Below are 20,688 nucleotides of genomic sequence, written 5' to 3'. Positions count from 1 at the left end.
GTATATTGCACAAATCTGGCCTTTATGGAAGAGTGGCAAGAAGAAAGCCATTTCTTAAAGATATCCATAAAAAGTGTTGTTTAAAGTTTGCCACAAGCCACCTGGGAGACACACCAAACATGTGGAAGAAGGTGCTCTGGTCAGATGAAACCAAAATTGAACTTTTTGGCAACAATGCAAAACGTCATGTTTGCCGTAAAAGCAACACAGCTCATCACCCTGAACACACCATCCCCACTGTCAAACATGGTGGTGGCAGCATCATGGTTTGGGCCTGCTTTTCTTCAGCAGGGACAGGGAAGATGGTTAAAATTGATGGGAAGATGGATGGAGCCAAATACAGGACCATTCTGGAAGAAAACCTGATGGAGTCTGCAAAAGACCTGAGACTGGGGCGGAGATTTGTCTTCCAACAAGACAATGATCCAAAACATAAAGCAAAATCTACAATGGAATGGTTCAAAAATAAACATATCCAGGTTTTAGAATGGCCAAGTCAAAGTCCAGACCCGAATCCAATCGAGAATCTGTAGGAAGAACTGAAAACTGCTGTTCACAAATGCTCTCCATCCAACCTCACTGAGCTCGAGCTGTTTTGCAAGGAGGAATGGGAAAAAATGTCAGTGTCTCGATGTGCAAAACTGATAGAGACATACCCCAAGCGACTTACAGCTGTAATCGCAGCAAAAGGTGGCGCTACAAAGTATTAACTTAAGGGGGCTGAATAATTTTGCACGCCCAATTTTTCAGTTTTTGATTTGTTAAAAAAGTTTGAAATATCCAATAAATGTCGTTCCACTTCATGATTGTGTCCCACTTGTTGTTGATTCTTCACAAAAAAATACAGTTTTATATCTTTATGTTTGAAGCCTGAAATGTGGCAAAAGGTCGCAAAGTTCAAGGGGGTCGAATACTTTCGCAAGGCACTGTATACGCCTGTTCTGAAAGGCCCCAGAGTTTGTAACACCACCAAGCAAGCGGCACAATGAAGACCAAGGAGCTCTCCAAACAGGTCAGGGACAAAGTTGTGGAGAAGTACAGATCAGGGTTGGGTTATAAAAAAAACTAAACTTTGAACATACCACAGAGCACCATTTAAATCCATTATTAAAAAATGGAAAGAATTTGGCACCACAACAAACCTGCCAAGATCGGGCCGCCCACCAATGTCTGGCGCAAACCCAACAGCTCTCATCACCCTGAGAATACCATCCCCACAGTGAAGCATGGTGGCGGCAGCATCATAGTTATGCACACTGACGTTCTCGTTTTTTTTGGTCTTATTTCTTGTTTATTTCACGACAAATATTTTGCATCTTCAAAGTGGTAGTATGTTGTGTAAATCAAATGCGACAACCCCCCCCCCAAAAAAATCTATTTTAATTCCAGGTTGTAAGAAAACAAAATAGGAAAAATGCCAAGGGGGGGTAAATACTTTCGCAAGGCACTGTATGTACCCCACAAATACAGATAATTGTATCGTCCCTCAGTTGTGCATTGAATTTCAAACATATTCAACCACAAAGACCAGGGAGGTATTCCAATGCTTCGCAAAGGGCACCTATTGTTAGATACAAAAATATATAACATTGAATATCTCTTTGAGCATGGTGAAGTTATTAATTACACTTTGGATGGTGTATCAATACACCCAGTCACTAATTGACAGGAGGCCTGGAGTGAAGGAGGCCTGTACAGACTACAAATATTCCAAAACATGCATCCTGTTTGCAACAAGGCAGTAAAGTAATACTGCAAAAAATGTGGCAAAGCAATTAACTTTTTTCCTGTTATATTTGGGGCAAATCCAATACCTTACTGAATACAACTCCATATTTACATGCATAGTGGTGGCTGCATCCTGTTATGGGTATGCTTGTAATCAATAAGGACTGGGGAGTTATTCCGGATAAGAAAATAAATGGAATGGTGCTGAGCACAGGCAAAATCCTATAGGAAAACCTGGTTGTCTGCTTTCCACCAGACACTGGGAAAAGCAGGTCACAAGGTCAGGGTGTGACAATAGCCCATTTTTAAATAGCCCATCCAACTACCTCATCCCCCATACTGTTATTTATTTTGCTCCTTTGCACCCCAGTATCTCTACTTGCGCACTCATCTTCTGCACTCGTGTTTAATTGCTATATTGTAATTATCTCGCCACTATGGCCTATTTATTGCCTTACCTTCCTTAACCTACCTCATTTGCACACACTGTATTAAAGACCTTTTTCTATTATATTATTCACTGCATGTTTGTTTTACTCCATGTGTAACTGTGTTGTTGTTTGTGTCGCACTGCTTTGCTTTATCTTGGCCAGGTCGGAGTTGTAAATGAGAACTTGTTCTCAACTAGCCTACCTGGTTAAATAAAGGTGAAATAAATATAAAGCGGTGTAAGTGGTGTGATTAATTAAGTCGCAAAATGAATGATGGAATATCTCAATAAAACTGTGGGTGAGGTTGACATTTCAACAATCTCAAAATGATGGGTTATAATTTGCCCTCACTCAATCAAAGCCAAGGGTTACCAAGGAACCAATCACTTCGCTGTTTGATGATAATCAGAGCCCATTGTCCTCCGTTGGTTAACTAAGGAAGCCAGATGCGACAGATACACCTTGGCTTTATCACCTGCCTTATTACACCTGCCCACATGTCTTTGCACCAGAATGTGTGAAAAAGCCAACAGGATTGATTATGATCACAGACCTACTTAATGACGGGATGCCAATAGGCAGAGAAAGTAGAGTGGATTAGAAAAGAGCAGAGGCCACTACAGTCGGATTTAGTACAGCGATTCTGAATACCAATGCTCAACAATGGAATGCATATAGGAGTCATTGTCTAGACACAGCTGATATGCACACATTTTGAACATATGTACATTTGCTGATATTAAACTCAGTTTGGTGTATGCAAAGTCCACTATTACAGATGAGTTATTGCACTAAGGCGTATAATCACATTGGATGGACATGCATTAATGGGAGATCAATAACCACTGTGATATGGTGCTGATAATACTGTTATGTTAGAAACGTAACATAAAGCTCAAGACCTCCATTGATGAGATCATGTTGCATCTCGTTGAAACACAATGCCATCACCTCCACTTTAAACCCCTATGTTCAAGAACTTCCTTCACCACTAAACCATTCATCAAACTCACAACCTGAAACTAATAAGCAGTAGACATATTTGACACATCACAGCAAAGTTATATAAATGAATGTTGAGAATCATAACAAAGGCCAAAACAACAACAGACCAACTTGATTTTCAGGTTTTTGATGCCTTTGTTTGGCTTTTTCAGAAACCCTTCTGCAGGTACACCTACACACTGGCACGCAACCACCCACACAACCACCGGGAAAGAGCATGGCATACAGATTAAAGGACTGGTGTTGGTAGTGTGCAGGAGGTAAAGCTAGATTGCCATGCCTGGGCAAGTAAGGCTATTTATGGTAACTGGTTAATACTTTATTTGTATAGTCCATCTGTAGATGTTCTACAGACTATCTACTAACCCTTACCCTAGATCTAACCCTTATCATAGCCCTAACCTTAACCCTAACCGTAATCTTAGCAAGCAGTTGCTAATCAACAGATATATTGTTGATATTACGACCATCTGTAAAGCATCAACAGATGGAAAATCTGAACTATCCGGTAACTGTTTACTGTATCTTCAGACTTGACTTCGAACCCTTTGTTCAGCTTTTCAAAGAACCCTTCTGCAGGCACACCTACACACTTGCATGCAACCACGCATGCAATCACACCCGGAAAGAGGGTAGTAGGAATGGTGTGTATACTTGGAATTAGGGCACAGCTAGATAACCTGTTCCATGCCAAGTTATTTGATGACAGTGCAACTCATTCAATCACAGCTACTCCTCACAATAGTAACTCAGGGAACTGATGCACATTTACGGTGAGTAATGCATCTCCTCTTCATAAGCAGCCATTAGGGTTCCAGTGCTAGAAAGAGGGGTCAGGTATGTACTGTTTTGGCAGTGGCAACTGCAGTGGCAACTGCAGTGCATTAAAATACTAATAATGCCATACAGTGCACTTTTGACCAGAGACCTAATGGCCCTGGTCAAAAGCGGTGCACTAAATATGGAATAGAGTGCCATTTGGGTCACAGCCAAAGAGCTGAGAGCAGGTTGAAAATGAGAAAGAGATCCCTTGGTGATTCAGGCTCTAAGTCTCCCTGCCTCTGGCCATTTGGGATGCAACCTCTGCATCTGTCTCCTGATTTACTGGGTAGACCAGAGACTATTTTTCTGAAACACACAGAGACCAGGAATGTCTGGCATTGCCAGTGTGACGTCTATAACTTCGTGGTAGGGCGTGGGATGATAAAGTTGATCAAGGTACATTGCATCTGTTGGAATTTAAAGCAGGGCTGTTATGGTAAATGGAAAAGGTGCAGAATACAAAGACTACTGCATTAACACAACACATTGGTGCAGTTGGTAGGCTGTGTGACCAAATTGCCAATGTATACATCATTATGCAATGTCGATGCGAATATAGAATATATCATGGATGATGCCACTGTAGCTTGATTTTCTACCAAGAGAATAGCTATTGATCTGTGAATACAGATTTTCATACTCTGAGCGTAACCTCAGTGTAAAAAGTATAAAGTATAAATACTTGTAAAATGCAACAGTGTTCCTTGCAGACGTAAAAAGAACAGTCTTCATAAATTGTACAGTAGTATATCAGTTCAAGTAGGCCTTCCCTTTTAGTAAATTGTGAGATCAAGAGTAGGATGGATAAGCAAAATCCATCAAGTTGCTGATTGACATTGAGTCTTTGGGAATAACGGCTTATCTAAAGCTTCCAGTTCCCATGCATGACCATGTGGACTGCACAAGAAGTGCAAATATAATCTGTAGTAGCCCCCTAGGCCTCATTATGTTAACTAAGAGAGTGGTTGGTCACAAAATAAGGGGGGAAAAGGAAGCGTTTTGACACTGAACAAAGGCCTCCCACCACAGTCATGTGTATATAAATCCTCCTCTCTACGTATAAAGGTCATGTTGCAAAAAATGCTTTCCAGTCTCGTTGAAGTGCTTCTACTCAGCATGTAAGAAATGTGAAAAGTCAGTGTCAAGGCAATAATACTCTATGCATATAAACCTAGCTAAACAACAGAAATAAGTATTTATTTCAACCCAATATTCCTACAAAGACCTGGGCCCGGTTTCCCAAAATCATCTTTAAGGCTAAATTAATTTGAACAAGTATCATTGATAACCACTCAAGTGTTGAAATGTCAGAATAACGTGCAGAAATCAGAATAAAGAAATATAGTAGCAAAAGTGAAAAACAAAACCACAAACTATTTTGGGATAAGTCAAATATTATACAAGGTTTATAACATTTAGAACCTTGAACATTGCTTCATCCTCCCTCTGACCTGATGAATCAAAAATACAACTAACATACAGTAAGTAGTATGCTGCTCTAAACAATCTCAGTGGAAACGCTCAAATTGCAGCACGTTTTATGTCTGTAGCAGGCTGTGACTTCTGCTTAAAATTACAGGTCCAATTTATTGAAAATCACGTGACTTTTGCTTGGCTGTAATGTGGGCCTGTTACCAGGGAGTGTTGCCACTGAGCAGAAGACAGGCATTTACAGGAAACCCTCCATTTGGAATCCACCGTCAATTGTTCACATGAGGAGGCTTCCATTCATTTACAAGTATCATGATGCTTTGTTTGGTAAGGTTTTTTTATTCTATAGATGTGTTAGCAGAGAACATCACGAAAATGATGTGCACACTTGAATGGGGCAGATGTCCTTGTGTTGTGTTGAGATTCTGGATGGCCAGATAGCTAACAACAATGACAAGAAACGGCCATGTTGGGAATCATAAAGGGCTCATTTCAGCTAGTTTCCTTGACTTGTTTTGACTGATTCCATGTCATGCTAATATGGCAACAACAACATCTAGCTAGATAACCAATAACTCTAACGATGTATTTGAGACAACACTTGTTTTGTGCTCTGTGACAATTATTTATGTTTAAAATAAACATTGGAGACGAAATATAGTTTACATGTTGTCAACAGTCAAAGCCAACCCGGTCTGTTTTGCCCCATAGTTGTGCACGCGTCAGTTCTGTTGCTAAACAAGCAACCCATTTATAGAAAACGGAATGCTCCTGTAATGTGTAGCCCTCTCAGACAATAATGCCAAACAGAGCATCATAGTGACATTCCAGTAACAAAGACCTCACAATAGGCTAACCATGTCATGGACAGTTGTTTTCAATAGGTTTGATGACAATAAAACTATAATTCTGATAATTACTACAATGGCTCAGCCCTGATACTGTTCACACAATACACAACACTGACAAACTCCAGTTAATTATACTGGCCCTTAAAAAACAACTAGACTATATATCAGTGGCTGACTTGACACACATACCAAAGACGTGCTATTTAGGCCATGGAATGGAATGCATCAGCTGCATAAAAACAATTTTGTTATGAAAGACTTGATTGATCCTTGATGTGAATCTGAATGGGGATTTAAGCAGGATATAGTTTGTTTTCTGTGGGCTAATTGTTTGAGGTGAATACCTGTAGACACATCAGGATTACACCAGTACTCGACCTCACATTGGAATTTTGGCTCACAAGTCTGGGTGTACTGCATTTTCTGACCTAGTTGGTCACAATTACCTTGATCACTATCACTGCCTTACAATTAAGACAAACATCCTGCTTGGCATCGATCCACACATGCAAAACGCTAGGAAAAAGCATCTCAGTGTTCTGGCTCCATAATGCAAATAGAGTGAGATATCATCATCTTGACTTTGATGCCTGTAATAGGTATTTATTTATAATTCAATATAATTACATGCATACATAAAGGCCTCCCAGTGCATTGTAGACAAGCATGCCATTTCTAACTAACTTTAGGCTTAGTGATAAAACTAGCCCTCCAAACACCAAGTCTCTCTTCACAGTAATGCAAGTACCACACACAAATTGTTTAACAAGAACAATACTGTCATGGTAATAACCATATGACACATGGCCAAGATGAGTTTATCTGTGTTTTCATTGTTATAAACTGAATTAGTCGAGTAACCGGAGTCCTCGCAAGAGCAGGTTGAAGGGCAAGCAATATTTTTAGAGTATACTATTGGCGACATCTTGTGGTCTTCTATTAAATAGTTATTTTGCCTGTGAAGTGGTACATTTCTTGCCAATAAAATGTAATGTTGTTACATCAATCACATATGTCACAAGGAAAGATGTAATATGATGCATTGATTTAATACATTATACAATGGGCCAGCCTACACAGAATATTTGGGAATTTAAAAAACACCACCCTACACATTTAGGACAACCGTAAACATGTCGTCCCCCACGGATGATGCAGATTAGCCATTATATTGACCAGATACTCAAATTGCCAATCTAAAAATGTACATTCATGTATTCAAAAATGGAAGGCAGTTAGCCTGGGTACCAGTCCAAGACTTGACATTCAGGTAAATTTGCCAGTGCCACACCTGGCTATTAAGAAGTGAAAATTACTGTCACGGACGGCAGTACTTAATTTGGGCCGGATCCCCACCTCTCTGTTTTGGACAGTTTTTTTCTGGAACCTATTTGGCTGGACCCGGTACCTCTCGTGGCATGAAAAATAATTGTCACTTTTTGCAATGTAAAAATTTGAACAAAAGCGATAAAAGTTCATGCGAGTTGACTAAGTTTAATTATCCTGCCACCACAAAAAAACTATGTGAAAAGGTAGATTTGCAGCCCGAGCCTAATATTGTAATTGATTCGGGGTGGGCCGGGCGGGTTTATGTTTTGCGCAACATTGTAACGAAATACGCATGCAACTCTCATCTCTCCAGTGTTGCTCTTCATAATTGATTTCCGTATAGAACCGCGCGAAGGGTTCTGAAGGAACTGTAGCACCCCTGATAAATCGGAATATATTTGTCATTATTACTGCTGTCTGTTAAGAAATAAACGAAATAATATAGAATAGCCTACTACACCATGAGCAGGCCTACCTTTTAACCACAGAGGATCAATAGTTTATTTTAAAAAATCACCTAATTTAGCTGTTGATTGTAGCCCAATAACAAGGAATAGCCTACAGCAGGGAACGCGCGGCAAATCTGTCAGTGGAAAACACTGCATGTAGACAAAACAGGCCTTAAGCAATATTTAAAATACAATCGAGGGGACACACAGGTTGGAAAGCAAATGGCTCCTGCTGAAAGTAGAAAACTCTATGCTGTTGGCTACCAAAATATTTGATCAACTTCCAAATATTGTTTTACAAAGTAAAACAAGACAGAATCGGCATTCGGCTCGAGCGTATCGGCAATAACCAGTGAGTGAGCTGTGTATCATTGGGTGAGTCAGTGAAGCGGGAAAGCATTTTTAGGACTATAATTTCCTCCGCATATTGTAGCCTACAATATGTCTCCACACATCTTGGCCTAGGCTTTTGATGGGTATAAGACAGGGTTGTTTTTATTGATCTCAGTTTATCAATGTCAACGTAGCCTGTCATTTCGATTATTTGTGCGGTATTAAAAAATATTCTACCAAAGTCTCCAGTCATGTAAAATGTTAGAATTGCATGACATGCGTTTATAAAAGGCCACATTTTTCCCGGGCCCTAGGCTACTAAAATGTTCCCCAGGTGTGCAACTTCTGTAAGTGCCTCTACTCTACCGCCCTATGCCACTACGCAAATGCGATGATATGAATGCAATGCATTAATATAAAGGTGATCATTTTCTTATGCATTCAGGTACCTCATAACTCACCAGGTCACCCCATTCTCTCTCTCACTTTTTGTTCCTGCACCTCCCGATTTACAAATTAAGCACTGGTCCCGGGCCAAGATCACATGATAACAGTTATGCACGCAGAATTTCAATCGTGGGTGATTTCATCCTTCACTTGAAGTATAGGAAAGAACCTGTTAGCTAGGCTAGGGGTTTGAGTTAGCTAGCTAGCTAGTCTCAGTCTGAATGCAGACAGTTATTTTAACATAATCAAATCAATTATTTTCTCAATTGTTCATCGAAGTTTAGGCTATCCATTTTGACTCTCCACTTAAAGATGCACTATGCAGAAATCGCTACACCATTTCCTGGTTGCTAAAATTATAATAGTTCACCTAATTTCATTTTGTGACAAAACAAGCAAGGATAGTGTAGAGAATCAATGTACCATCTAAACCACTAACAAAATTATCATTGAAGTAACAGTACTGCTACTTGAGCAGGCAATTGCAGTACTCTTCTCACCCCTGCTTTAAACCATGCACAAAGTGGCTGGACTCCATGCAGATTAAATACCTGCACACAACAATAGACTGTATATATATAGCATGTTCTGAGCAATAGGAAAGGCCATTGTGTGTGTGCGTGTGTGCGCGGTCATTCACATAACCCAACAGTGCTAGGTCAAAATAACGTGATTTGTGTTTTGTCCTATATTTTATTTTTAATCCAAGCCCCTTTCCCGCAGGAAGCTTTTTGCCTTTTGGTAGGCCATCATTGTAAATAAGAATGTGTTCTTAACCGACTTGCCTAGTTAAATAAAAGTCAAATAAAAATTAAGCGGTCTACTTGAATTTGGAGCTCGCTCAGAAATTCAACTACTGGAATAGGCCTACATTTGGAACTCAATTTGGTACTTGAAAAGTCCATGTCATTATTGTAGCTAATTTATACGTTCTTCTGCTCCCTTCTAATTATCCGTGATTTCATTTTAGATCAGTTTTTGTGAGAGTTGTGGCCACTTTTGTTTGTTTCCCGCCGCTTCAAATCAAGGTTGTTGATTTGCGGTAAAACCACGTGCGGTTATTGGAGATAACAACATGCATTGTCGGCTTCAACTTGGCTTTCCATACAAATCCTTCCATTAAAAAAGGAACCTTGTTTTTGGCCACTTTCTCATTATAAAAACAGTGATGGTGAGATGAATACTTCCGCTATTCATGGATGTATTACGTTTGCCTAAATTGGCCAGATAGACTACCAAAAAATTGCCACGCATGCATTCAGTCTAAATATTTAGTAAGGCAATGTCCACATTATTCTCACATATTTTAGAATGTAATAATAATTTGAATTTCAAGGCCTTAAAAATGTTTTATTCTTAAAGTGGTATTGGCCTACTTTTCTTTTATACTTTTTGCATGCTTTTTGGGGGATGGGTGTTCTATTTTAGACCCTATATTTACAGTTATATACATTATACAATTGTATAACATTTAGGTCCTTAAATTACAATTAAGTGCTTGAAAAAGTCAATGGATTTGACTTGCCAATGTCTGTATGAACCCTGCTTAAACAATGTATTATATATTTGACCCTCCTAGGCCTATGTTGGTGTATAGGTGGATCTTTCTATAAATAATGGGGCCAATATGTGACATTGGCCCCATTACTTATAGAAAGATCGGTAAACTGTAAGCCTATAAACACTGGAAAAATCACAATTCTATTTGTGCCAGTGTGAGTTGTTCTTTGGACATTAAACAAACAACAAGATCATGATTAGCCCATTGGGGTAAACAATGCAGATGAGTTGCCCCATGCTTCATCCATGTAGCCACAATGCTGCATCAGACAATCATAATGCTGCAATCATAGCAATCATAATGCTGATTGCTAAAATAGCACACCTGCCTGATGTTGCAGCCTGGTCTCAGACTAGACGTAACATAGTAAATGTAAATCCGGGTCATAAAAATGTGTATGATATGTTACATTTGGTGTGGTTACATAAGACCAATAGTTACTTAAGACAGAAACAAAAGTAGGTTGGATGGGTGGGCGTATAAAGCAAACATCTAGAAACCGAAAGGTTGAGAGTTGGAATCTAATTAGCAACTTTTCAACTACTTACTACTATTTAGCTAGCTACATAGCATGTTAGCTAACCCTAAGCTTTTTAGCTAGCCCTTCCCCTAACACTGATCTTAACCCTTTAACCTAACTCCTAAACTTAACCCTGACCTTAACAATTAGGATAAAACATACAGTAACTGGACCACCATAAAATCATGAGTTATAAGCTTGCCAACTAGCTACAACCATGTTAAATTAACTCAGAGACAGGGACTAGGCCTAGCTGTTCTAGCTAGCCAAACTGGATGAGGAACCTAGTTTGAGCTAGCTAGCTAAGTTATCTAGCTAGCTAACTGACGTGAAACAATGCACCACACAGTAAAGTTAACGTTAGGCTTACAGGAGACAAGCTTTTTACAGGCACTGACATAGTTAGTTAGCTATTCAAAATTCAACAAAAAACGAAAATGTTTGCTATCACACACGGCACTGGCTAGCTAGCTAATGTCTTGCCCATTTGTCGAAATTCCACTCAACAATCCTGATTCACAAGCTTACCAGATCACTTTGATCTTCTTAATTCGGTGGGAGAATGAACCCAGCCACTGGTCATATCTCAATAACCCAGCAATAACAACCCTACCTTGCTCTTTTTAAAGAAAACATCCCAACTAAGTGACCCAATGCCTACAACCCAGCAAATGGGTCATCCAAACAACCCAGCATTTTTAGGGTGTATGAAAACATGAACTCATTACCTTGATGTTTTCTCTGTTAAATCTAACAAGACCCTGGGCCTCCCGAGTGGCACAGCGGTCTTGAGGTGTCACTACAGACCTGGGTTCAATCCCAAGCTGTGTCACACCCGGCTGTGACCGGGAGTCCCATAGAGCGGCGCACAATTGGCCCAGCGTCGTCTGGGTTAGGGGAGGGTTAGCGATCACAACAGCTGTTTGTCACTTGGTTATCATTTGGAAAATACCTCCTTGGACCAGATGATGTGTGAAAAAATCACTGCGTAATTAAACAGCTCTACACCAAATGTGCATCCAACAAGTATTGTGCATAACTATTGAAGAACCATGTTAATGACAGTTTGGCTTTAAGTTTTAAGTATCAAGGTAAGTTGACTCTCGGTTAGAAGCATTCCATTTTTCAAGACTGAAAAACGGGGAGGACTTTTGAATGCCTGTGCTGATGTGCAGTTTTATAACTAATCTCATGGTACTCGGCACATTTTATGATGAGGCTGAGAGAAAATGTAGCTGTTTAAAAGCACATTTCCTGCAACTCTACACAAATGTACAGTACCAGTCAAAGTTTGGACACACCTACTCATTCAAGGTTTTTTTTCTTTCTTTTTTTTTTTCACTATTTTCAACATTGTAAAATAATAGTGAAGACATCAAGACTATGAAATAACACATATGGAATTATGTAGTAACCGAAAAAGTGTTAAACAAATCAAAATATGTTTAGGTTCTTCAAAGTAGCCACCCTTTTTCTTGATGGCAGTTTGCACACTCTTGGCATTCTCTCAACCAGCTTCATGAGGTAGTCACCTGGAATGCATTTCAATTAACAGGTGTGCCTTGTTTAAAATTAATTTGTGCAATTTCTTTCCTTAATGCGTTTGAGCCAGTCAGTTGTGTTGTGACAAGGTAGGGTTGGCATACAGAAGATAGCCCTATTTGGTAAAAGACTAATGTGTACGCTGGAGTCGGGAAGCAAGTTCAGGGAGTGACTTTTAATAATAAATAACACAAGGAACAAAACAAGAAACACGAGTAGCGTACAGACATGAAACAACGGAACAAAAACAATAACGCCTGGGGAAAGAACCAAAGGGAGTGACATACAGTGGGGAGAACAAGTATGTATGAACCCAATAGAAAATCTTTGGAGGGAGCTGAAAGTCCGTATTGCCCAGCGACAGCCCCGAAACCTGACGGATCTGGAGAAGGTCTGTATGGAGGAGTGGGCCAAAATCCCTGCTGCAGTGTGTGCAAACCTGGTCAAGAACTACAGGAAACGTATGATCTCTAATTGCAAACAAAGGTTTCTGTACCAAATATTAAGTTCTGCTTTTCTGATATATCAAATACTTATGTCATGCAATAAAATGCTAATTAATTACTTAAAAATCATACAATGTGATTTTCTGGATTTTTGTTTTAGATTCCGTCTCTCACAGTTGAAGTGTACCTGTGATAATTACAGACATGCTTTAAGTAGGAAAACCTGCAAAATCGGCAGTGTATCAAATACTTGTTCTCCCCACTGTATATAGGTAAGGTAATCAGGCAGGTGATTGAGTCTGATGAGGCACTGATGCGTGTAACGATGGTGACAGGTGTGCGTAATAATGAAGAGCCTGACGACCTCGAGCTCCGGAGAGGGAGTATACGTGACAAAGACCGAGTCCATATTATGGCAAGAACAGCTCAAATAAGCAAAGAGAAATTACAATACATCATTACTTTAAGACATTAAGGTCAGTCAATCTAGAAAATTTCAAGAACTTTGAAAGTTTCTTCAAGCGCAGTTGCAAAAACCATCAAGCACTATGATGAAACTGGCTCTCATGAGGACCACCACAAGAAAGGAAGACCCAGAGTTACCTCTGCTGCAGAGGATAAGTTCATTAGTGTTACCAGCCAAAATAAACTTCAGCCCAAATAAATGCTTCACAGAGTTCTGTGACAGGCAAACATCTCAACATCAACTGTTTAGAGGAGACTGCGTGACTCAGGCGTTCATGTTGAATGATAAAGACACTGGATTATGAGCTGTCTTGTTTGCTAAATGAACAAAGGAAATAGGCAGTGGCATATAGCCATAGAAGCACAGTGACAATTAAAAAAAAAAAAAAATTAAACTAGGCAAGTCAGTTAAGAACAAATTCTTATTTTCAATGACGGCCTAGGAACAGTTAACTAACTGTTCAGGGGCAGAACGACAGATTTGTACCATGTCAGCTCAGGGGTTTGAACTTGCAACCTTCCGGTTACTAGTCCAACACTCTAACCACTAGGCTACCCTGCCGCCTCAACGCTGTCATATTCGTGGCCTTCGTGGCCTACAGGCCTTAGTTATTTTTGGCAAACCATGCCATGGGAGTGAATATCATTCCAGGTCATCTGTTCTGTTATATTTATTAAAATCTGACTAACCCGGTGCACTGCTTGCTGTGAAATATATCTGATGGTGTTTGCATGTTTAGGTAAAAAGACAAATAATATCCTGTTTGGAACACTGACAAGTAAAGGGCATAAAAACATAAAACAAAAATGTTTTGTTGTTGCTGAGTGGTGGGCCTGGCTACCCACCTGTCGCTACTCTCCTGGCTTCCTACATCCACTGAGACTGTGAGTATCCAGGACCTAGCCTAACTGAGGCAGGGCTCACTCTAGGCAGAGGGAAGGCTTTGACATTCGTGCCTCTGCTTGGAAACCAAATGCTGGTTGATAACAAGTGTGAAGTGTCAGACGTTGGGAAAATCTACTTATTTATTACGTTTTGGAGTTTGAAAATGTGAAAGCTTGATTAACTGGCCCGGTTAGCTCGGCAGATGATGCCGGGCCAGCAGGCAGCCCTGAATGTCAAGCCCTACAGTCTCTTTTTCTAACCCACTCCCTGTACTCCATGTCAAAAAAAGCCACCTGCTGGAGAAGACAGATTTTGGGCCCAGTTATCCCTCTCGCTTCGCCTCTGCCTTTCTGCTACGACTCACAAATTTCAGTTAATAACTATAGCTCCCACCTTGGGCCAATCAGTGTCATTTTGTAAATGCCTATGTCAAGACATATCATTCACCCAAGTTTAGTCAAAATCAGGCCAGTGCTGTCTTAGATATCTCGTGTGAATAACGAACAAACGGATGGATTTCATCATGGGAGAAAATTAAACCCTACCAGTGACAATTTGCCTAGGGATCCAATATACACAAACTCTGACACCAAAGAGACTTTAGAGTACAGAAAAACAAATGTTCTGTAATAATATTCACATTTATCTGCAACACGTTCAACACGTAAGTACACACACACATGGCACACACACACACACACACAGGCCTTGAAACGCGACAGTCAAAAGAGCTGTATTTGAAAATGGCATACATGTTAAATAGGGTCCTATACATTCTAAATATTGATCAATAATAAAGTCTGAATGAAACAATGTTGCTTATGTTTTAGCCTACAGCAAGTCAAGGTTTGAGTTTCCTAGCAGCCTATGAGAGATGAACATTTTCACTTTTACTTTTGCTTTCTCACATAGCATATGGCTAACAGATTATAACAAAGCATGAACAGGTATTACTGCTTTATTATCAATACACAGTTGAGTGTATTATAGTATTATATTCTTACCCGAAACACAAAAAATACAAGTTTTTACCAATGTTTCTACTAATCTTCTATGAAAACATTGCTACGGTAGCAACTAAGACCAAAATCATTCTTATCCTATCCTTTGATATTCACATCACACAAACTCACCTTAAAATGCAGTGAGACGATCATATTCCATAGTAAAATATCCTATATATAAATTAAGTTTGAGGGACCCAAGGATAACAGTCTCGCACAATGTTTTAATGGCAGTCAATTTTACTTTCACTTTTTGTTGTGATCAAATGGGGGGAGGGCTCTGGTGTGGAAGCTGTGCGCATCTATAAAAAGGAAGTAGAAAACATTGTTGTTATTTGATCAGCTCATATTTCTAATGATAATGCAAATATACACTGAGTGTACAAAACATTAATGACAGACTGACCAGGTGAATCCAGGTGAAAGCTATGATCCATTATTGATGTCACTTGTTAAATCCACTTCAATCTGTGTAAATGAAGGGGGGGGGAACAGGTTAAAGAAGGATTTTTAAACCTTGAGACATGGATTGTGTATGTGTACCATTCAGAGGGTGAATAGGCTTAAAATGTAAATGCCTTTGAACAGGGTATGGTAGTAGGTGCCAGGCGCACAAGTTTGTGTCAAGAACTGCAACGCTGCTAAGTTTTTCATGCTCAACAGTTTCCCATGTGTATCAAGAATGGTCCACCACCCAAAGGACATCCAGCCAACTTGACACAACTGTGGGAAGCATTGGAGTCAACATCTGCCAGCATCCCTGTGAAACGCGTTCGGCACCTTGTAAAGTCCATGCCGACGAATTGAGGCTGTTCTGAGGGCAAAAGGGGGGTGGGGTCCACGGTCCTTCTGTGTTGTTAGCTATGCTATTGTATTTGAGACAAGTGTATTGCAGTTCATTTAGTCTATGACAGTTTTTTGTCATTGACAAATTAAAAGTTGACCCACCCATGACATTGAACTCTGAACTGGTTTGCTCCTATACTCTCTGGTGTAGAGGGACTGTAGACCTACAATTCATTATTAACCAATACAGTTACTGCTCCTAGCAAACCTACTGGTCCTATATGCTTACTAGTTGTTGCATGTTATAACTTTACCATGGATTGGACAGAGGACTAGTTTAATTCATAGTAGTTAAAAGCAGACTGCACACACAAAGTAAGCAAAATATCGGTATTTCCGCAACAACTAAGAGCATTGAAGCATGAGGCTAAAATTATCTGCTGTTTTGGCCCAGAAGCTACAACACTGTATCAGCGTGAAGCACACTTGTGCACATGCGTAGATCCTCCTGTGTGACTGTGAGCTTATCTCAATATCTGCGGTGCTGCTCGTGGCAAATGTCATAATGCTTAGTCTACCTTTTAATGCCTGGACTGAGTGATAAGACTCTGATATCTTAAACATATCTAGGAATAAAACTAATACAACGGAGAGTACGACTTACTACAATAGAGAACAAATAAGTATGACTGAGACCATGTTGCAGCTCTGTAGAATGTCCAAGAAATTATATTTCTTGTCCATCTTTTCACGGGCATCCTCAACCTATTGTAGGTTAGCAATGTAAGTTAGCAATGTACATTCCCTGCCCACCTCAGGATTTTAGCCCTTCCAACCCCAATTTTGCTGTGTTTGTTATTGTCACTATATAGTTTTGTGTTTGTTTTTTGGCAATAAACAGTCAATCTTTGTAGCTATAGTGCATGTGTGAGATTTTCTGACCTATTCAATAAAGATAACCACTTGCCTCCATTGCTCTAAGGGAGTGAAGATTACCTCTGGTGCTGTGATTCTGTTACTCCTGGCAGTGTCTCTCAGTATGACCTCAGCCCTCTCCTCTCTTCTCTGAGAGAGCAGCCATCTGGGAAACTCTGGATGTAACCAGTAAAACATACAGTACATTAGTTAGTACATTTAGACCAGGTCCAGGGTCCTCAACTAGACTGTGTTGAGTGTCAATTCATCAACTTACCACCAGATGGGGATGTGCATCCGCCCAGACTCTGCCATGGGCACCAAGAGCCACCTCCTGTCACGGATGAAGTAGGTCACTGCTGGCATGAACGTTTGGCCCAAACCAGATCCCATGAACACCCCCAGGGAGCTGAACCCCATGCAGAATCTTGGATTCTGCAGACACCAACCAGTACACAGGTCAAAGGTGTATTGTGCCTATTGCATAAATCCAATATTTGCATGGAAGTTGGACAGTTAGGAATTAATGGTAGTGTATTATAAAAGTTTGTCACAAACCTAACACATAATCTACCACAGAGTTGGAGAATCCACCAAAGCCCACAAAGACAGAGCTGGCGCTGAATGCCTTCCAGTTTGGGAGAATAACTGGGCGAAGATGTAATATCATCATGGAAAAGAACATTGGGCTTCTTCCAAACCTGCAAATTAAGAAATTATGTGACTAAACTAAATAAAAAATAAACTACACTATGAAACAAAGACAAATTATATAAATAATCATAGTTAAAGCTTTGGGGCACCTTAAATGAAATTTTGGGGAAAAAACCCAACTCGTGTCCTTCATTCATTGAATCAGATGGCTCATTCATCACAAAGCCCACTTATATTGCAAACTACTTTAATGATTTTTTTCATTGGCAAGATAAGCAATATTAGGGATGACATGCCAGCAACAAACTCTGACACTACACATCAAAGTATATTGGACCAAATAATGAAAGACAAGAATTGTACTTTTGAATTCCGTAAAGTCAGTGTGGATGAGGTGAAATAATTATTGTTGTCTATCTTCAATTTAAGCCTCATAGAGAGCTTGTGCCCTCAGGCCTGGAGGGAAGCTCAAGTCATTCCGCTACTTTGAGTATAGCCAGAGTGTCGATGTATGCGGATAACTCAACACTATACACGTCAGCTACTGAAATGACTGCAACACAACGAAGAGCTGCAGTTAGTTTCAGAGTCGGTGGCAAGGAATAAGTTAGCCCTAAATATTTCTAAAAACTAAAAGCATTGTATTTGGAACAAAACACTCACTAAACCATAAACCTCAACTAAATCTTGTAATAAATCATGTAGAAATTGTGCAAGTTCAAATGACTAAACTGCTTGGAGTAATTCTAGATTGTAACCTGTCATGGTCAAAGCATATTGATGCAGTAAAAGCTGAGATGGGGAGAAGTCTGTCTATAATAAAGCGATGCTCTGCCTTCTTAACAGCACTGTCAACAAGGCAGGTCCTACAGGCCCTTGTTGTGTCGCACCTTGACTACTGTTCAATCGTGTGATCACGTGCCACAAAAAATAACTTAGGAAAATTGCAATTAGCTCAGAAAAGGGCGCACGGCTGGCCTTCGGATGTACACAGAGAGCTAATATTAATAATATGCATGTCAATCTCTCCTGGCTCAAAATGGAGGAGAGATTGACTTCATAACTACTTTTATTTATGAGGTATTGACATGTTGAATGCTCCAAGCTGTTTGTCTAAACTACTGGCACACAGCTCGGACACCCATGCATACCCCACAAGACATGCCACAAGAGGTCTCTTCCCAGGTCTCTTCCCCAAGTCCAGAACAGACTATGGGAGGCACACAGTACTACATAGAGCCATGACTACATGGAACTCTATTCCACATCAAGTAACTGATACAAGCAGTAAAATTAGATTTTAAAAACAGATTTAAAAAAACGTATGGAACAGAGGGAACTGTGAAGCAACAAAAACATTGGCACAAGCACAGACACATGCACACACACACGATAACATACACATGGATTTAGTACTGTGATTATGTGGTAGTGGTGGAGTAGGTGCCTGAGGGCACACAGTGTGTTGTGAAATCTGTGAATGTATTGTAATGTTTTTAAAATGGTATAAATTGCCTTAATTTTGCTGGACCCCAGGAAGAGTAGCTGCAGCAGCTAATGGGGATCCATTATAAATACAAATACCTTTTCAAAGTCATGGTTGATGATTCCATACATTTTTGGTATAAGAATCTCTAATGGGCGTATTATTTATCTTCTTTATGGAAATGAACAGATACTCAGTGAAGATATGGAATTATTCCTCTTGAACTGCTACATTCCAAATCAAGTCTACCAAACTTTTTATTTTTTGTCATTTTTTTGTATTTTAAATTGGGGGGGGGGCGCAGCAGGTAGCCTAGTGGTTAGAGCGTTGGGCCAGTAACTAAAAGGTTGCTAGATCTAATCCTCAAGCTGACATAGTAAAAATCTGTCGTTCTGCCCCTGAACAACCCACTGTGCCCCAGAACAACCCACTGTTAACCCACTGTTCCTAGACCGTCATTGTAAATAATAATTTGTTCTTAACTGACTTGCCTAGTTAAATAATGGTCAAATAAAACTGTATTTTTTATTTTTTAACTGTTAAGTCATAACATCCTTTTTGTTACACTTTTCATTCTAATAACTCAATGTAAGAACCACAGAATTCCTTATGAATGTTATTCTTCTTTGTTCTTTCCAAACTTGTGTTTGTAATACACACCTGTCGGACAGCTAACTTATGATGAAGCCTCCCACCAGAACACCAAGGAACTATACTGAGGAAGTCAGAGGCTCTTTGTACTCAATGTCACATAACACTGCAAAACAAACAAATAAACCATTAGGGACTGACCATAGAGTTAGAAAGAGAACTCTAGATGGATAAAACCTGTTTTAGCATGGACATTGCCATTGAGAGCTTCCACCATTTTAAAGTAGTCAACTGGGTAGGACTTCCTAGAGTCCCAGTTGGTATTAGATAGAATAGACAAGACCAACAACACAAACAAACAGACTATAAAGCTACAAGCAGTGAGTGGAGTTACAAACGGACTATACTAAACAAGTTAAATATCTTACCTGTAATTAAATGTTTTCCACACACATAGCTAGCTACTTGTAGCCTACTTGGACACACGGGCTATGTTCCAAAATGCATACATGTGTTCTATCTAGACTGTATAGTGAGTACGAAAAGGCAAATATGTACAAAGTTTACCGGAAGTTTTACAAGCGTACTTGGGAGGTCTGGAAAACTAAGCACGCATGGTAGCATACTTTTTCTTTCCCTTCGCAGTGGAGGCTATCCAATAACACCTTGCGACACAGCGAAAATTCCCAAACCTCTGAATTAATGGCGAACTGAAATCCCTGCTTAAGAGAAAATGTTCCAGAGGAAGAAGTTTGTAAAATGTAAATATTATGTTTATTTATTCACCGCATTATGTTAAAACATTTTAAAATTAAAATGTTGACTCACTCAAGCAAGCTAAGTTAGCTGGTTGGACACGATGGCTAGCTAGCAGGCGATCACGTCCTGGTTATCAGCTGTTTAGAGATGAACAACTAAAAAAACGAATCGTCAAGTCAGCAGTGCCAATTGTGAAGACCCAGACAGTATTTTAATCGTGAATTGGTGAACTTGCTAGCCAGCTAAA

At 39.8% G+C, this 20,688-nt stretch overlaps 1 protein-coding gene across 1 annotated transcript in view; it reads right to left on the bottom strand.

Annotated features, from left to right (window-relative positions):
• Positions 1 to 15,529, bottom strand: part of LOC110533375 (long-chain-fatty-acid--CoA ligase 6) — a 95,627-nt gene extending 80,098 nt beyond the window's left edge. Inside the window, exon 1 of the mRNA XM_021617510.3 lies at positions 15,380 to 15,529. The gene's annotated coding sequence lies outside the window, so the exon portion shown is untranslated. The remainder of the gene's footprint in view (positions 1 to 15,379) is intronic.
• Positions 15,530 to 20,688: the final 5,159 nt, after the last annotated feature.

The sequence above is a fragment of the Oncorhynchus mykiss genome, chromosome 10 (genome assembly GCF_057628025.1).
Source record: "Oncorhynchus mykiss isolate SJ-2025 chromosome 10, ASM5762802v1, whole genome shotgun sequence".
NCBI lineage: Eukaryota > Metazoa > Chordata > Actinopteri > Salmoniformes > Salmonidae > Oncorhynchus > Oncorhynchus mykiss.
This window is presented reverse-complemented; position numbering and strand designations above follow the sequence as displayed.